We start from the raw sequence: 18,345 nt of genomic DNA on the forward strand, positions 1-18,345 counted from the left end.
AACTACTAAAAAACTTGTATTTACAAAATAGTTGATAAAAATATTCCTCTGGATTGTAAAAGAAGGGAGACAGGGACCACTGATAACACATGATGTGTGGTATTAATCAGACTTCGTTTCTTTCTCTCCTGCTTCATCAGAGGCTGGACTCAGTTTTCTTTTCCCTGTTTTCTGCAGGCGAATGTTCTTTAGTTTCTTGGTTAGCCACTTTGGCCTGTTTTCTCTTTGCTCCCGTTTTCCCTTTTGTTTGCACTTTTTTGTCTGAAGATTTATCCTTTGCTGCTACCTTTTTCTGCTTCGCTTCCACTTTTGCAGGAGCAGGTTTAGCAGACAACCGCGCCTATCTTCTCTCGGGCTCTTCCTTGGCGGCCCCTTTGGCGGAGCTGACCTTCCTCTTAGTCATCCTGGCGGCGTGGAGGGCGCCTGCGGGATGTCTGCGAGCCGTGGGGCAGGGAGAGCCTCAGCGAAGCTGGGCTTGGCGAAGCTGGGCTGCCTGGTCACTGCCGCTCCTCCCGCCGCCCGGCTGCTGAGACCCACAGCAAGGGGATGGGAGAACCCTGATTTTTACATTTTAAAATAGTTTAGGGGGAAAACTAAAGAAGAATTTCAAGATGTGAAATTTATATGAAATTGAAATTTCAGAGTCCGTAAAGTTTTATTGGCATACAGCCACTCTCATTTGTTTACATATTGTCTGTTGCTGCTTTTACGCAAGAACAGCAGAGTTGAGTAGTTGCGACCACCAAGCATAAAATATTTACTGTCTGGCTCTTTACAGAAAAAGTTTATCTGGCCTAGTGTAACCTATCAATTTAAAAAAAAAAAAAAACAGCTTCTTGGAGGAAGAATTCACATACTGTGCAGTTCTCCCATATAGTATACAATTCAATGGGTTTTAGTATATTCACAGATATGTGCAACTATCACCTCAGTCAATTTAAAAACATTTTTGTCACCTCAAAAATAAACCACATACACATTAGCTATTGTTCTCTCCCCTCATTTCCCCCAGCCCTAAGCAACCACGCATGTACTTTCTCTTTCTGTAATTTGCCTATTATGGACATTTCATGTAAATACAGTCATATAATATGTGGTCCATTGTAACTGGCTTTTTTCACTTAGCGTGTTTTCAAGGTGCATTCATGTTGTATCAGTACTGCCTGTACATGTTCATGTATATATATCTGTATTTTATTTCTTTTCATGGCCAAATAATATTCTATTGCATGCACATACCAGTTTTGTTTAGCCATTCATCAATTTATAGACATCTGGTTTGTTTCACCTTTTGGCTATTATGAATACTGCTGCTATAGACATGTGTAAGTTTTTGTGTGGACATGTGTTTTATGTTTTGTTTGGATGTATACTTTTATTTCTCTTGGGTACATACATATGAATAGAATTGCTGGGTCATATGGTAACTGTGTTTACCTGTTTTAGGAACTGCCAGAGTATTTTCCATATAAAAATGGTTCAAGTGGCTAAACCATTTTTACATTCCTGCCAGCAGTGTGTGAGGGATCTGATCTCTGCACATGCTCATCAACACTTGTTATTGTCTGACTTTTTGATTATAGTCATCCTAGTTGGTATAAAGTAATATCTCATTATGATTTTGATTTACATTTCTCTGATGACTAACGGTATTGAACATCTTTTCATGTGCTTAATGGTTATTTGTATATCTTCTTTAGAGAAATATTTTCTCAGATCCTTTGCTAATTTATTTTTTTAATATTATTTTTTAAAATTTCCATCTTAATTTTATATTCATGGGGTACATGTGCAGGTTTGTTACAAGGGTATATTGCGTGATACTGAGGTTTGGGCTTCTATTGATTTTCTTATGCAGATAGTGACCGTAGCATCCAATGGAAATTTTTTCAGTCCTTCTCCCTATCCCCACTCCTTTTGGAGGCCCCAGTATCTATTGTTCACATCTTTGTGTTTATGTGTACCCAAGATTTAGCTCCCACTTGTAAGTGAGAACATACAATATCTGGTTTTCTGTGTCTGCACTAATTCACTTAAGATAATGGCATCCGGCTGCATTCATGTTGCTGCAAAGGATTTTCATTGCTTTTCATGGTCAATATGTACCACATTTTCTTTCTTTTTTTTTTTTTTTTTTTTTGAGTCAGAGTCTTGCTCTGTAACCCAGGCTGGAGTGCAGTGGCATGATTCTGGCTCATTGCAGCCTCAGTCTCCTGGGTTCAAGTGATCCTCCCACCTCAGCTTCTGAGTAGCTGGAGCTACAGGCATGCACCACTGCCTGGCTAATTTCTTTGTACTGTTTTGTGGATACAGGGTTTTGCCATGTTGCCCAGGCTGGTCTTGAACTCCTGGGCTCAAGCTCTCTTCCCACCTTGGCCTCCCAAAGTGCCTGGCCTGTACCACATTAATTAATGGCATCTAGGTTGATTTCATGTCTTTACTATTGTGAATAGTGCTGCAGTGAACATATAAGTGCACATATCTTTTTAGTAGAATAATTTATTTTCCTTTGGGTATGTATACAGTAATGGAATTGCTGGATCGAATGGTAGTTCTATTTTTAGTACTCTTAGAAATCTCCAAACTGCTTTCCACAGTGGCTGGACTATTTACATTTCCATCAACTGTATATAAGTGTTCTCTTTTCTCTGCAGCCTTACCAACATCTTTTTTTTTTTTTTTTTTTTTTTTTTTAGTTTTTAATAATAACTTTGTGTCCTGGTACGGTGGCTCACACCTGTAATCCCAGTGCTTTGGGTGGCAGGCGGATTGCTTGAAGCCAGCAGTTTGAGACCAGCTGGGCCAACGTGGCAAAACTTGGTCTCTACAAAAAAATACAAAAATTAGCTAGGCATGGTGGTGTGTGCCTATAATCCCAGCTACTCAGGAGGCTGAGACATGAGAATGGCTTGAACCCAGGATGCGGGGGTTGCAGTGAGCTGAGATTGGGCCACTGCACTTTAGCCTGGGTGACAGAGTGAGACTCTGTCTCAAAAAATTTTTTAAATAAAATTAAAAACCTTTGCTCATTTTTAAATTGGGTTGTCTTTTTGGTATTGAGTTGTTAAAGTTCTTTATATATTTTAGATACAAATCCCTTATGAGATATGTGATTTGAAAATATTTTCTCCCATTCTGTGGGTTGCTTTTTTACTTTCTTGATCATGTCCTTTGAAGCACAGAAGTTTTTAATTTTGATGAAGTCCAGTTTATTTATTTTTTTGCTGTTGTTGCTGCTCATGCTTTTGAGGTCATGTCTAAGAAACCATTGTCAAATCCAAGGTTGTGATGACTTACCCCTGTGTTTTCTTCTAAGAGTTTTAAAGGCATCTGAAGCTTAATGTGCACCAAGCTGGATTCTAAATATTATCTCATCCAAAACCTGCTGTATACACTGCCTTCCTCATCTCAGTTGAAGACAAGTCCATTGTTTCAATTGCCTGGGCAAAAAATATTCTAAATAATTCATAATTTTGTCAACTCCACATCTATTGGTAAATCCTGTGGGTTCTCCCTTTAAAATATATCCAAAATAGAATCATTTCTCACTATCATTCCACTGCAGGCACCAAGGCTCAGTAGTCTCCGAGCAGATAGCCTTATCTACATTTACTCTCAGTGTAGCAGCCAAAGAGCTTTTTCGAAAAACAAAACAAAACAAAACAAAAAAACGTAAACCAGATCATTTTGCTCTGCTCAAAACTTGTGATAACTTCATTTTTTGTTTGATGTGAAAGCCACAGTCTCCACAAAAGTTAGCAAGGCCCTCTGTGATCTGGTCCCCACTTACTCTGATCTCCTCTCTGACTTATATTCCCCTTGTGACTCACTGTAGCCACACTCTTTGGTGTTCCTTCATACTCTTTTGTATCCCTGCTTTAGGGCCTTGGTTCTAGCTCTTGCCCCTGCCTGGACTATCGTTTCCTTAGATATTTAGTTTATGCCCTCATATTTCCATATGAAATGTACTTTGTGGCTGGGCATGATGGTTCACGCCTGTAATCCCAGCACTTTGGGAGGCCGAGGCAGGCAGATCACTTGAGGTCAGGAGTTTGAGACCAGCCTGGCCAACATGGTAAAACCCTGTCTCTACTAAAAATACAAAATTAGCCGGGCGTGGTGGCATATGCCTGTAGTCCCAGCTACTCGACAGGCTGAGGCAGGAGAAATGCTTGAACCAAGGAGGTGGAGGTTGTGGTAAGCAGAGATTGTGCCACTGAACTCCAGCCTGGGCGATGGAGGGACACTCTGTCTCAAAAAAACAAAAAAACAAAACAAAACTCCCCCCAAATATTCTTTGTCATTTGTCATACTTCACCTTATCAAAGAGACCTTTCTCAGACCACCCTATTTAATAATGAAATCTGCACCTCTACGCCATTCCTGGCACCTAGATCTTCATTATGAATCACTTTTTAAAATAATTTTTAAGAACTTATCATCTGGATTTTATTATTTAATCACTTATTGTTTTATTATTTATTGCCTGTAATATAAAGTTTATAAGGGAAAGGGATCTGCTTTTTTCACTGCTATATCTCCAGTACCTAGAACAGTACCTGGCTCAGTGTTGGTACTTTTTTGTACAGATTCAAAGTACTATCTGGGGTCACTTACTAGCCTCAAGAGCTTCCTTTAGTATTTTTTTGTAAGGTATGTCAGTTAGCAATGAATTTTCTCAGTGTTTTTTTATTCCGGAATTGTCTTTATTTTTTACCTTCATTTTTTCACGAGAGTTTTGCCGGATATACAATTCTTGGTTGACATCCCCCTCACTTCAGTGAGCCCTTTGACTATGTTATCCCTTTGTCTTCTGGCATCCATTATTTTTGGTGAGAAGTTAACTGTTAATCTTACTGGGGTTCACATGTGTGTGATGAGTCATTTTTCTCTTGCTGCTTTCAGAGTTTTCTCACTGCTTTTGACTTTTAGCATTTTACTTAATGTGTCTATTTGTGGATCTCTTTGCATTTATCATATTTGGAGTTTATTAGATTTTCGTTATGGGTAGATTAATGTTTTTAAAAACACTTTGGGAGGTTTTTCAGCCATTATTTCTTTGAATATTTTTCCTTCTCCTTTTTCTTTCTTTCTTTCTTTTCTTTTTTTTTTTTTTGAGACATAGTCTCACTCTGTCACCCAGGCTGGAGTACAGTGGCACAATCTAAGCTCACTCCAACCTCTTCCTCCTGGGTTCAAGCGATTCTCGTGTCTCAGCCCCCCCCAAGTAGCTGGGATCACAGGCATATACCACCACACCTACATTAGTAGAGATGTGGTTTTGCCATGTTGTCCAGGCTGGTCTTTAACTCCTGGCCTCAAGCAGTCCACTCACCTTGGCCTCTCACAGGTGTGAGTCTTCCTGCTCCTTTTTCTTTATCTTCCCTTTCTGCTATTCGTATTATACATACATTGGTGTGATTAATGGTGTTCTACATTTCTCTGAGGCTCAGTTCATTTTTCTTCATTCCTTTTTCTCTATGTTTTTAGGATTGTATAATCTCTTATCAGTCTCTCTGGAAGTGTGCTTATTCTTTCTTCTGCCAGTTCAGATCTACTATTTAGCCCCTCTCCTAATCCACTTCAGTTACTGTACTTTTCAACTCCAGAACATCCATTTGGTTCTTTTTTAAAACAATAATTTCTCTTTATTGACATTCTTTATTTAATGCAACATTGACATCATGCATTCCTTTACCTCTTTAAAGATCATGATTTTCTTTTTTTTTTTTTTGTCTTTGGACATATTTATAATGGCTAACTTGTAGTCTTTTTCTGTTAAATCTGACATCTGGTCCCTCTTACTGAGAGTTTCTGTTGCCTCCTTTTTTTCTGGTATGTGGGTAACACTTTCCTGTTTCTTTGGTTTTTTTTTTGTTTTGTTTTTTGTTTGTTTATTTGAAGCTGAACATTTTTGATAATATATTGTAGCAACTTTGGGTACTTGTCTGATTCCTCTGGGGCTTATGATTAGTTGCTTGTTTATTTATTTAATGACTGGCTAGATTGTTTAAGTGGTTGATCCCCCTCCTCCCACAGTGTAAATCCTCTGATGTTGCTCCTCAGAGGACTTTGGTATGCCCACAGTCATATTTGGATGATAATGGTTTGGGCAGAACTTTGTCTCTTTCCCTGGCCACACCCAGCTTTTTGGGTTCACTAATTGCCATCTGATTGCTCTGCTCTTTTCAACAATGCCCTGAGGCATAAATTGCTTCCTAGACTAATCCAATTACATTAGGGTTCCTTTGAAGGGAAAGTTCCTGAGGTCATTGTTTGAAATTTGTTCTTTGTTGGTTTGTTTTTGGAGATAGAGTCCCAGTCTTTCACCCGGGCTAAAGTGCAGTGGCATAATGATGGCTCACTGCAGCCTCAAACTCCTGGACTCCATTGATCCTCCTACCTCAGCCTCGTGAGTAATTGGGACCACAGGTGTGTGCCACTGCACCTGGCTTTTTTTTTTTTTTTTTAAGTTCTGGTATATATGTGCAGGATGTGCAGGTGGCCTGGCTAATTTTTAAATTTTTTTGTAAAGATGGGGTCTCCCTATGTTGCCCAGGCTGATGAAATTTGTTCTTACCCCAAGAGACTCCTCCCAGCTGTCTTTTTCCCTAGTTATCTCCAGCAAATTCTCTAGTCTACAGTTTATCCTGTATCTCCAATGAATCTACTAATCTTTTCCTTTCACCACAACTTCTACTTTTTTGAGAGTATCCTACCCTTAGTCTTGAACTTCTCTACACTCTGTTGCAGATGAGGTCATTTTCCCTGGGAAGAGATTCAGAGCTCTTTGTTTTATAGCCTGCTTCCTCTGCCAGGCAAAATCTTTGAGTCATGGTTCTGGAGCTGGGGTTGGGGACAATGACATGCTTCTGAGTGACACCACCACTTTAGGAGCTGAGGACTTGGTGGAGGGGTGGCAGTAGCCTCAGATCTTTTTGATTTGCCTCTCCCAGAGTGTAATAACAATCTTATGAGCCAGGGCAATGCCAGTTGTGGCTCCAGTATTCTCAGTGGCACTGCATCCAAGGTAAAGCTCCCGTCATATGAGTAGGGGTTAAACGGGACAAAAGAGGCCCACCTTTTAGCTGCACTCACTTACAACTTAGCCTCAGTAACATGTAGCTGGGGGAAGGATCAGAAATGCTAATATCCTGCTCAGAACATTCCAGGCAGCTAACCCTTCAACAGGGAGCTTGAGAGAGAAGGTCTGTGTTTTTAGCTGCCTCAGCGTGGAGTGGAGTTTCTGTGTCCTTGAGTTGGGAGAGGCAAGGCAGGGAACAGGTTAAATATTGTGGACTCTCGCTGTTCTTAGATTTTCTTGAGCATATGTTTCTTCATTGGCTGTGTGCCTTTAAGACCATTTCCAGAAACTTTAAATGGTTGCTTTTGAAAAATAAGTTTCACTAGTTTTACTGGAGAGTGGGTCTGTGGAGCTTCTCATGCTGTCAAACTAGAAGTCCCTTCTAACCCATCAATTTTGTAACTGTCCTTTCTCATAATGCATTTTCTCCAGTGCTGTGCATTCATCCTATATAAATGTGGCAGTATTGACCCCAATTAAGAAGATAACCTCTTCCCTTTGGGGAAATATTTTCTAATTAGTGATCTATTTCTGTCCTCCTTTCATAAAACAAAGGTTCCCCAGACAGTAGTCCTTGGCTACTTGGATACTTTGGTTCTGACAGTTTGTAAGACTGGAGATGTTAGAGTTTCCCTGTATTTGCCATTCTGACCAGGTACCTGGCAAGCTGAAACTTTTAATGCTGCCTCTAGGATTTGACCTGTGTCATGTGCCCAGTGTTTTAGTGAGGCATCAATGATGATTCCATGACAAGCACTGAGCTTTCTCATTGACCTCAGAGGGATTCTCTGTATCTGTGTATGTGCCAGGTGCTGGCAATAAAGGAGTAAAAGGAAAGGTAATGTTGCTGCCTTTGAAGAAGTTCCCCTAGTGGTGGAGATAGCCATAAAACAGATAAGGACACTATAATTTATTAAGTGGATACGGTGAGGCACAATGGCTTGCACTTGTAGTACCAGCTACTTGGGAGGCTGAGGTGGGAGAATTTCTTGAGCCCAGAATTCAAGACCAGCCTTAGCAATATATCAAAACCCTGTCTGTAAAAAAAAAATAAATCAAATTTTAAGAGTGAACACTGTGATACAGTTGCAGAAGAGGATGCCCTAAGTCAGCTTTTCCCATGTTACAGTCACTGACACATAATCTGGATCTCAACAGATGACTAGGAGTGATAAGGAGAATGTTTTAAGTGAGGGAATAGCATGTACAAAGATATTGTACTGGTAAAAAGCCTGGTACTTTCAGAGAGTTTTAAGTAATTCATTATCATTGGGAATTGGGAATTCATTATCATTGGGAATGGGAGGAAGTGGCAATTGATGCATTGAGGAAGGCCAGCCCATAGAAGAGGGAGGGTCTTGCATAAAGTTGTAAAGTTTTGATTTTAAATGGAGTTAAAGCTTTAAAAGCTTTCAAAGAATCATAGAGTAGAACAGAAAGGACCTTAGAGGTTAGTAGACTACAATGTCTTGTCTTTACTGTCTCCATTTCTGACCTCTTGACACATGGACTTTATATAGCAAGCACTCAGAAAATATTCATTTTCTATCCCCTCTGTAGGTCTTCCTTACATATGGGGGATCATGTATCACTGTAATAGTGGGCCCTAGGATTGTACATTCTTAGTATCTTTAATCCTTCTTAAAACATATTACATACACACACACACACACACAAACAGGAGAGCTTATTTTTGTGCCAGGCACTATTCTAAGGTATTTAGTTGAATTTACTCATTTATGCTTCCCTCAACATGAGGGTTGTTAGGTTTTTGTGCTACTATCTTCATTTTACAAATGATTCAAGTTACACACTGAAACTAAGTGGTGGAACGAGGATTCAAACCCAGGCCATGGGGTCTAGAATCAAACTCTAAAGTATCATGCTACATTGAATCCAAGCTAGTGTAACTCTCTGGCTCCTGGCTAAATATCTTTGTTTTAGATAGGCTGACAATTTGGGGACCTTTTTCTTTCTTCTATTCAATAGACAATTATGTCTTGACTAGCTATTGTAAGCTAAGCTCTCTGCTACATGTTACAGGACAAACTCCAGAGACACTCCTTTAGTTATTTAATAACCACACACCCTGCTCTGTGCCAGACCCTAGGCTTGGAGATGGGTTTATGGAGCTAAATTAATTATTCATTTATGTATTGCAGAAAATTTGCAAGATGCTGGGTGAAGAATAAATGATAAATAAAATATAGTCTCTATTTTTGAGTTGCTTAGGGAGAGTAAGAGGGGGATAATTAAATAGTAATTGTAGAATATTGGGATAAGTACTGTCATTGATGTATATATACCCTGAGAACTATGGGAACAAATAGGATAGGGCAATGAACTCACATGGGAGAGATCTAGAAAACTTCACAGAAGGCAGTGACTTTTTCTTTAATAGACAAAGAGTGGGAGAAAGCATTTTAAATGGAGCACCTTGTGCAAAATCTTGGGGGTATAAAAGATCATGGTTTGGTCAAGGAGCAGGAAATGGCTTGATGTGTCTAGAGCAGGCAACTTTTTCTGTAAAGGATTAGATAGTAATTATTTTAGACTTTGATAGCCATAGAGTCTCTGTTACAAATACTCAACTCTGCCTTTGTAGCATGAAAGCAGCCACAGAAAATATACATCAGTGCATGAGCCTGGCTATGTTTCAGTAAAACTTTATGAAAACTGGCTGGGCATGGTGGCTTATGTCTGTAATCCCATCACTTTGGGAAGCTAAGGCAGGAGGATTGCTTGAGTCTATGAGTTTAAGACCAGCCTGGACAATATGGTAAGACTCTGTCTCTACAAAAAATAAAGAAAAAATTAGCCCCTGTGCTTGTAGTCCAAGCTACTCGGGAGGCTGAGGCAGGAGGATTGTTTAAGCCCAGGAGGCTGCAGTGAGCCATGTTCACGCCACTGCACTTCAGCATGGGCAATAGAGGGAGACTCAGTTTCAAAACCAACAAACAGCAAACTGGATTTGGCTTATGGACATAGTTTTCTGACCAATATCTGGTGTGTAAGGTGTCTGGTAGGGAGGGAGAGTGGCCAGGAAGGTCCCTAGGAAGTTAATATTGTAAAAGGCCTTGAATGTCAGGCCAAGAAGCTAAGGCTTTATCTTGTAGGTAATGGGGAGCCATGAGATGTTAAGTAGGGGAATTGGGATAGATATTTACTTTAAGATCGTTCTGGTGTCCAATATGGTAGATAGACTGACAGAAAAGAGACTAGATGTACAAAGATAAGTGAGAAATGACTGCCCTATCCCTGCCCATGAGCAACAACTTCTGATCTCAGCGGAGACAGATATTTCACCCATGAAACATCCATGTCCTAGAACTCTGTAAATGACATTTAGAGCTATTGTACCTGAAATATGGTATGATTCCTTGCTAGATGTTCAAGAGGTGAATAAGAGTTGGTAAACTTTTGAGATCTGGAACATGTGACTTATGGGTTTGATATGGCTTGGTTCTCTGTACCTACCAAATCTCATGTTGAATTGTAATCCCCAGTGCTGGAGATGGGGCCTGGTAGGAGTGATTGGATTATCGGGGTGGTGTTCTCATGAATCATTTAGCACCATCCCCTCTTAGTGTTGTATAGTGAGTGAGTTCTCATGAGATCTGGTCCTTTAAAAGTGTGGTAGCACCTGCCCCCTCGCTCTCTCTTCCTCCTGCTCTGGCTGTGTAAAGTGTGTCTGTTTCGCTTTCACCTTCTACCTTGATTGTAAGTTTCCCAAGGCCTCTCCAGAAGCAGGAGCTGCTATGCTTCCTGTACAGCCTGTAGAACTGTGAGCCAATTAAACCTCTTTTCCTTATAAATTACCCAGTCTCAGGTATTTCTTTTTTTCTTCCTTTTTAAATTTTTTTTTTGGTGGAGTCTCACACCGTCACCCAGGCTGGAGTGCAGTGGCACAATCTCGGCTCACTGCAACCTCTGTTTCCTGTATTCAAGCGATTCTCTTGCCTCAGCCTCCCAGGTAGCTGGGACTACAGGCACAAGCCATGATGCCAGCTATTTTTTATGTTTTTAGTAGAGATGGGGTTTCACCATGTTGGCCAAGCTGGTCTTGAATTCCTGACTTCAAGTGATCTGCCCACATCTGGCTCCCAAAGTGCTGGGATTACAGGTGTGAGCCACTGTGCCTGGCCACAGGTATTTCTTTATAGCAGTGTAAGAATGGACTAATGTAGGGTTCCAAATCTTGTGGGCTGGTGAGTGGGGGAGGTTGGAGAGCAGCAGAGAAAGTGGGAATGGAGGTGGTACGATTTGGTTTGGGAAATGTGGAAGGTAAGTATTAGGGAACGAGGTTGGAAAGGGGAGAGAAGAGTTATTGATTCTAAGGAAGATCCCAGGAAAGCCATCCAGATTGCTGTACCCAAAGGTGTGCTGCTCTTCTTCTGGCTTTATGTCAGTGAATTCTGTTCTCTGGTGAATCAAGCTGGCTGGGCCTGTTTTGTATTATAGAGAGATGTCTCCCCTCTTCTCTGCTCCCACTCTCACTACTTCACTACTGCTTAACACTTGGGATGGGTTTATGCCTTGTGCCACCTCCTGGGAGATCAGTTTTCTGGGCGCATGGAACTAAATATACTCACTGACAGCTGGTGCCTTGGCTCTTTGGAGAGCTATTGAGCTGTATAGTTCTAGCCAATGCTACATTCTCCATGGTAAGGCAGGACTCTTGGGGAGCCTCCTTACGTCTTCCTGAGAGAAGAGCTGCTTGATCTAAGTGTGAAATAGTAAATCCCTTTAGTGGGATCCAAAAGCTGCCTCTTTAGCTTTGTTATTACCTTTTGTTACTTTTAAACTTTGTCTTAAATCAGACGTTAGCTATTAGCTGGATGTGGGACAGTGTTCAGAGTAAGATGTGGTAATGCCTACTTCAAGTATACTGGACATCAAAGTATATTTGATGTCAATATACTCAGTATTATATTCTTGGGTGCTATGCTTATGGCTGGGTAACTGGGAACTTCTGTTGGGAGTATATGGTTTGGCAGGGGAGATAGACATCTAATAAGACTGATAAAGGTATTCACAGGCATTATGGGAGCACAGAAGAGGCCACCTTTGATCAATAATCTTTTTCTGTTACTTTCCTCTCCTTATCTCACTCTCCTTCTAATAATAATCTCAATTAATATCTGAATTGTGCTTTCAAACTCATAGTACTTTAGTGTACAATAGGAATTACAAACTATACCCCTGAGGGACCAGAGGGCATTGTAACTGAGTAATGTGGGCTGTATAAATGCATATGCATAAGTCTGTGAATGGTGAGAGCTGTGGGAAAATGGAGAGCACACACCTCTTCGGAAGGAATAGCTCTGGCTGATTGTTGCCATGTAGTTATGTAATCCAAGAGCAGTTCTAAGAGATAGGGGATTGAGGCCTCCATTAGCTCCTTTAGCACCAACTTCCCGACCTTTATGATACCCCAAATTGTATAACATATATATATTCATACATATATATAATATAAATTATACATATATAAATATATTTTATATATAGTCATATGCCACATAAGGGCATTCAGTCAACAATGGGCCACATATACAATGTGGTTCCATAAGATTGTAATATCATATTTTACAATATCTTTTTTATGTTTAGATATGTTTAGATACACAAATACTACTGTATTACAACTCCCTACAATATTCAGTACAGTAACATGTTGTATGGGTTTGTAGCCTAGGAGCAATAGGCTATTTCATATAACCTAGGTATGTAGTAGGCTATACACATCTAGCACACTCTATGATGTTGACACAGTGATGCATTTCTTAGAATGTATCCCCATCATATGTCATAAGTGAGATGACAATTTTACCAGAGGCTAATTGATATAAACAAGAGTTAAGTTCCTATGTCATATTTCTGGTCACAAAAACATCACCAAACTTACAAATATAGACCAAAACACTTACAATATGAAACACTGAAATAAATGTGAGCTATATGTACATTTAAGAAAGATTAATAAAAACAAGTAAGATAATTATTTACCTACTTATTTCAGTGCAGGGTTAGAGTGTCCAGAGCTTATCCTAGCAGCTCAGGGTGCAAGGTGGGCACCAACTCTGGACAGGACACCATTCCATTGCAGAGCATACCCACACACACACCCACACTCACTCAGGCTAGGACCATGGAGACATGCCCGTTCACCTAAAATGCACATGTTTGGGACGTGGGAGGAAATCAGAGAACACAGAGAAAACCCATGCACACATGGGGAGAGCATGGAAACTTCACACAGACAGTAGCCCCAGCTGGGAATTGATTTATTTTTTTCATCAACATTATAAAGAAATGACTTGAAATAAATGGTATTATTTGAGGAGCTGCTGTATATATTTATTCTTTGATATGGACAATTGATTTTTTCCTTAGGTTTAAGTAAAAGTTAATAAAAACATCTTCATAAAAAGTTGCATTTTAATATTAATTTGTGGCCGGGTGTGGTGGATCATGCCTGTAATCCCAGCACTTTGGGAGGCCGAGGCAGGCAGATCACTTGAGATCAGGGGTTTGAGACCTGCCTGGCCAACATGGTGAAACCCTGCCTCCACTAAAAACACAAAAATTAGCATGATGGTGGGTGCCTGTAATCCCAGCTACTCAGGAGGCTGAGGCAGAAGAATTGCTTGAACCCGGGGGTCAGAGGTTACAGTGAGCTGAGATCATGCCACTGTACTCCAGCTCGGGTGGACAGAGTGAGACTCCATCTCAAAATAATAATAATAAAAAATAAAATTAATTTGTAATGAACAATCTTCATAAAAATAGTGTGCTTGCTATGCAAATGCAACCTCATGACAAGTCCCTTAGCTATCACTCTCCTTTTCCAATTAAATTGTTAGTCCTTAAGCCACTCCTGTATAAAATTCTAAAGTCATTGGAGCTTACTGTGGCTAGACATTTTTATTTTTTATTTTTTTGAGACAGGGTCTTGCTCTGTTTCCCAGGCTGGAGTGTAGTGGTACGATCATGGCTCACTGCAGCCTTAACCTCTTGGGTTCAAGTAATCCTCCCACCTCAGCCTCCCAAGTAGTTGGGACCACAAGCGCACACCACCACATGTGGCTAATTTTAAAATTTTTTGTAGAGATGGGGTTTCACTATGTTGCCCACACTAGTCTTGAACTGCTGGGCTCAAGCAATTTTCTCCCACCTCGGCCTCCCAAAGTGCTAGGATTTAAGGCATGAGCCATGGAGCCCAACCTCTTTTGATTTGTTTAAAAGATAGCCTGAGAAGGTGGACTTTTAATGAAATTTTCTGATTTTTTTTTTTTTTTTTTTTTTGAGACAGAGTCTGGCCTTGTCATCCAGGCTGGAGTGCAATGGCACGATCTTGCCTCACTGCAACCTCCGCCTTCCAGGTTTAAGCAATTGTCCTGCCTCAGCCTCCCAAGTAGCTGGGATTGCAAGCATGCGCCACCCCGCCCAGCTAATTTTTGTATTTTTAGTGGAGACAGGGTTTCACCATGTTGACCTGGCTGGTCTCAAACTCCTGACCTCAGGTGATCCACCTGCCTCAGCCTCCCAATGTGCTGGGATTACAGGCATGAGCCACTGCTCCTGGCCAAAATTTTCTGATTTTTAAATTTAGGTTCAGCTGGTTAAAATGCTGTTTAAAGTGCAGGCCAGTAAAAGACACATGCAAAGGCAATTTATGACTTCTGCAAACATGTCTCATTTAATCCTTACTATACCCGAATGAGGGGCATTATTAACCCTAATTTTGAGAGGAAAATAGGCTCAGAAAGGCAAAGTAGCTTGCCCAAAAGTCACACCGCAAGTAAGTAGCCAGTTTCTATGGGTTCTGCCTTTCTTTCTTTTTTTTAAAAAAAATTATTATTGTATACTTGAAGTTCTAGGGTACATGTGCACAATGTGCAGGTTTGTTACATAGGTATACATGTGCCATGTTGGTTTACTGCACCCATCAACTTGTCATTTACATTAGGTATTTCTTCTAATGCTATCCCTCCCCCAGCCCCCTACCCTCCAGCAGGCCCCGGTGTATGATGCTCCCCTCTCTGTGTCCATATATTCTCATTGTTCAACTCTCACTTATAAGTGAGAACATGTGGTGTTTGGTTTTCTGTCCTTGCAATATTTTGCTGAGAATGATGGTTTCCAACTTCATCCAAGTCCCTGCAAAGGATATGAACTCATCCTTTTTTATGGCTGCATAGTATTCCATGGTGTATACGTGCCACATTTTCTTTATCCTGTCTATCATTGATGGACATTTGGGTTGGTTCCAAGTCTTTGCTATTGTGAATAGTGCCACAATAAACATATGTGTGCATGTGTCTATAGTAGCATGATTTATAATCCTTTGGGTATATACCCAGTAATGGGATTGCTGGGTCAAGTGGTATTTCTAGTTCTAAATCCTTGAGGAATCGCCACACTGTCTTCCACAATGGTTGAACTAATTTACACTCCCACCAACAGTGTAAAAGCGTTCCTATTTCTCCACATCCTGTCCAGCGTCTGTTGTTTCCTGACTTTTTAATGATCACCATTCTAACTGGCGTGAGATGATATCTCATTGTGGTTTTGATTTGCATTTCTCTGATGGCGAGTGATGATGAGCATTTTTTTATGTGTCTGTTGGCTGCATAAATGTCTTCTTTTGAGAAGTGTCTGTTCATATCCTTTGCCTACTTTTTGATGGAGTTGTTTTTTTGTTGTAAATTTGTTTAAGTTCTTTGTAGATTCTGGATATTAGCCCTTTGTCAGATGGATAGATTGCAAAAATTTTCTTCCATTCTATAGGTTGCCTGTTCATTCTGCTGATAGTCTCTTTTGCTGTGCAGAAGCTCTTTAGTTTAATTAGATCCCATTTGTCTATTTTGGCTTTCGTTGCCATTGCTTTTGGTGCGTAAGTCATGAAGTCTTTGCCCATGCCTATGTCCTGAATGGTTTGCCTAGGTTTTCTTCTAGGGTTTTTATGGTTTTAGGTCTGACACTTAAGTCTTTAATCCATCTTCAGTTAATTTTTCTATAAGGAGTAAGGAAGGGATCCAGTTTCAGCTTTCTACATATGGCTAGCCAGTTTTCCCAGCTCCATTTATTAAATAGGGAATCCCTTCTCCATTGCTTGTTTTTGTCAGATTTGTCAAAGATTAGATGGTTGTAGATGTGTGATGTTATTTCTGAGGCCTCTGTTCTGTACCATTGGTCTATATCTCTGTTTTGGTTACCAGTAGCCATGCTAGTTTTGTTTGAAGTCAGGTAGTGTGATGCCTCCAGCTTTGTTCTTTTGGCTTAGGATTGTCTTGGCTATGTGGGCTCTTTTTTGGTTCCATATGAACTTTAAAGTAGTTTTTTTCCAATTCTGTGAAGAAAGTCAGTGGTAGTTTGATGGGGATAGCATTGAATCTATAAATTACCTTGGGCAGTGTGGCCATTTTCATGATATTGATTCTTCCTATCCATGAGCATGGAATGTTCTTCTCTTTGTTTGTGTTCTCTTTTATTTCATTAAGCAGTGATTTGTAGTTCTCCTTGAAGACGTCCTTCACATCCCTTGTAAGTTGGATTCCTAGGTATTTTATTCTCTTTGTAGTAATTGTGAATGAGAGTTCACTCATGATTGGCTCTCTGTTTGTCTGTTCTTGGTGAATAGGAATGCTTGTGATTTTTGCACATTGATTGTGTACCCTGAGACTTTGCTGAAGTTGCTTATCAGTTTAAGGAGATTTTGGGCTGAGACGTTGGAGTTTTCTAAATATACAGCCATGTCATCTGCAAACAGAGACAATTTGACTTCCTCTTTTCCTAGTTGAATACCCTTTATTTCTTTCTTTTGCCTGATTGCCCTGTCCAGAACTTCCAATACTATGTTGAATAGGAGTGGTGAGAGAGGGCATCCTTGTCTTGTGCTGATTTTCAAAGGGAATGCTTCCAGTTTTTGCCCATTCAGTATGATATTGGCTGTGGGTTTGTCATAAATAGCTCTTACTATTTTGAGATATGTTCCATTGATACCTAGTTTATTGAGAGTTTTTAGCATGAAAGGCTGTTGAATTTTGTCAAAGGCTTTTTCTGCATCTACTGAGATAATCGTGTGACTTTTGTCGTTGGTTCTGTTTATGTGATGGATTACGTTTATTGATCTGTGTATGTTGAACCAGCCTTGCATCCCAGGGATGAAGCCAGCTTGATCGTGGTGGGTAAGCTTTTTGATGCGCGGCTGGATTTGGTTTGCCAGTATTTCACTGAGGATTTTCACACTGACGTTCATCAGGGATACTGGCCTAAAATACTCTTTTCTTGTTGTGCCTCTGCCAGGCTTTGGTATCAGGATGATGCTGGCCTCATAAAATGAGATGGGGAGGATTCCCTCTTTTTCTATTGTTTGGAATAGTTTCAGAAGGAATGTTACCAGCTCCTCTTTGTACCTCTGGTATAATTTGGCTGTGAATCCATCTGGTCCTGGACTTTTCTTCGTTGGTAGGCTATTAATTATTGCCTCAATTTCAGAACCTGTTATGGGTCTTTTCAAAGATACAACTTTTTCCTGGTTTAGTCTTGGGAGGGGATATGTGTCCAGGAATGTATCTGTTTCTTCTAGATTTTCTAGTTTATTTATTTTATATTTTACATTATTTTATTCTCTTTGTGTAGAGGTGTCTATAGTATTCTCTGATGGTAGTTTGTATTTCTGTGGGATCGGTGGTGATATTCCCTTTATCATTTTTTATTGCATCTGTTTGATTCTTCTCTCTTTTCTTCTTTATTAGTCTTGCTAGCGGTCTATCTATTTTGTTGATGTTTTCAAAAACCAGCCCCTGGATTCATTGATTTTTTTTTTTTTTTTTTTGAGACAGAGTCTCTCTCCTTTGCCCAGGCTGGAGTCAGTGGCACGATCTTGGCTTACTGCAAGCTCCGCCTCCCGGGTTCACGCCATTCTCCTACCTCTGCCTCCCAAGTAGCTGGGACTACAGGTGCCCACCACCATGCCCGGCTAATTTTTTGTATTTTTTTTAGTAGAGACGGGGTTTCACTGTGTTAGCCAGGATGGTCTCGATCTCCTGACCTCGTGATCCACCCGCCTTGGCCTCCCAAAGTGCTGAATTACAGGCATGAGCCACCGCGCCTAGCGGATTCATTGATCTTTTTTGAAGGGTTTTTTGTGTCTCTGTCTGCTTCAGTTCTGCTCTGATCTTAGTTATTTGTTGTCTTCTGCTAGCTTTTCGATTTGTTTGCTCTTGCTTCTCTAGTTCTTTTAATTGTGATGT

At 40.3% G+C, this 18,345-nt stretch overlaps 1 protein-coding gene and 1 pseudogene across 4 annotated transcripts in view; one reads left to right on the plus strand and one right to left on the minus strand.

The window, feature by feature from the left end:
• Window positions 1–18,345, plus strand: part of STIM1 (stromal interaction molecule 1) — a 217,127-nt gene that overhangs the window by 127,259 nt on the left and 71,523 nt on the right. The window lies entirely within an intron of this gene.
• LOC108581977 lies at window positions 103–403 on the minus strand (annotated as a pseudogene).

The sequence above is a fragment of the Papio anubis genome, chromosome 12, assembly GCF_008728515.1.
Source record: "Papio anubis isolate 15944 chromosome 12, Panubis1.0, whole genome shotgun sequence".
Classification (NCBI taxonomy): Eukaryota; Metazoa; Chordata; class Mammalia; order Primates; family Cercopithecidae; genus Papio; species Papio anubis.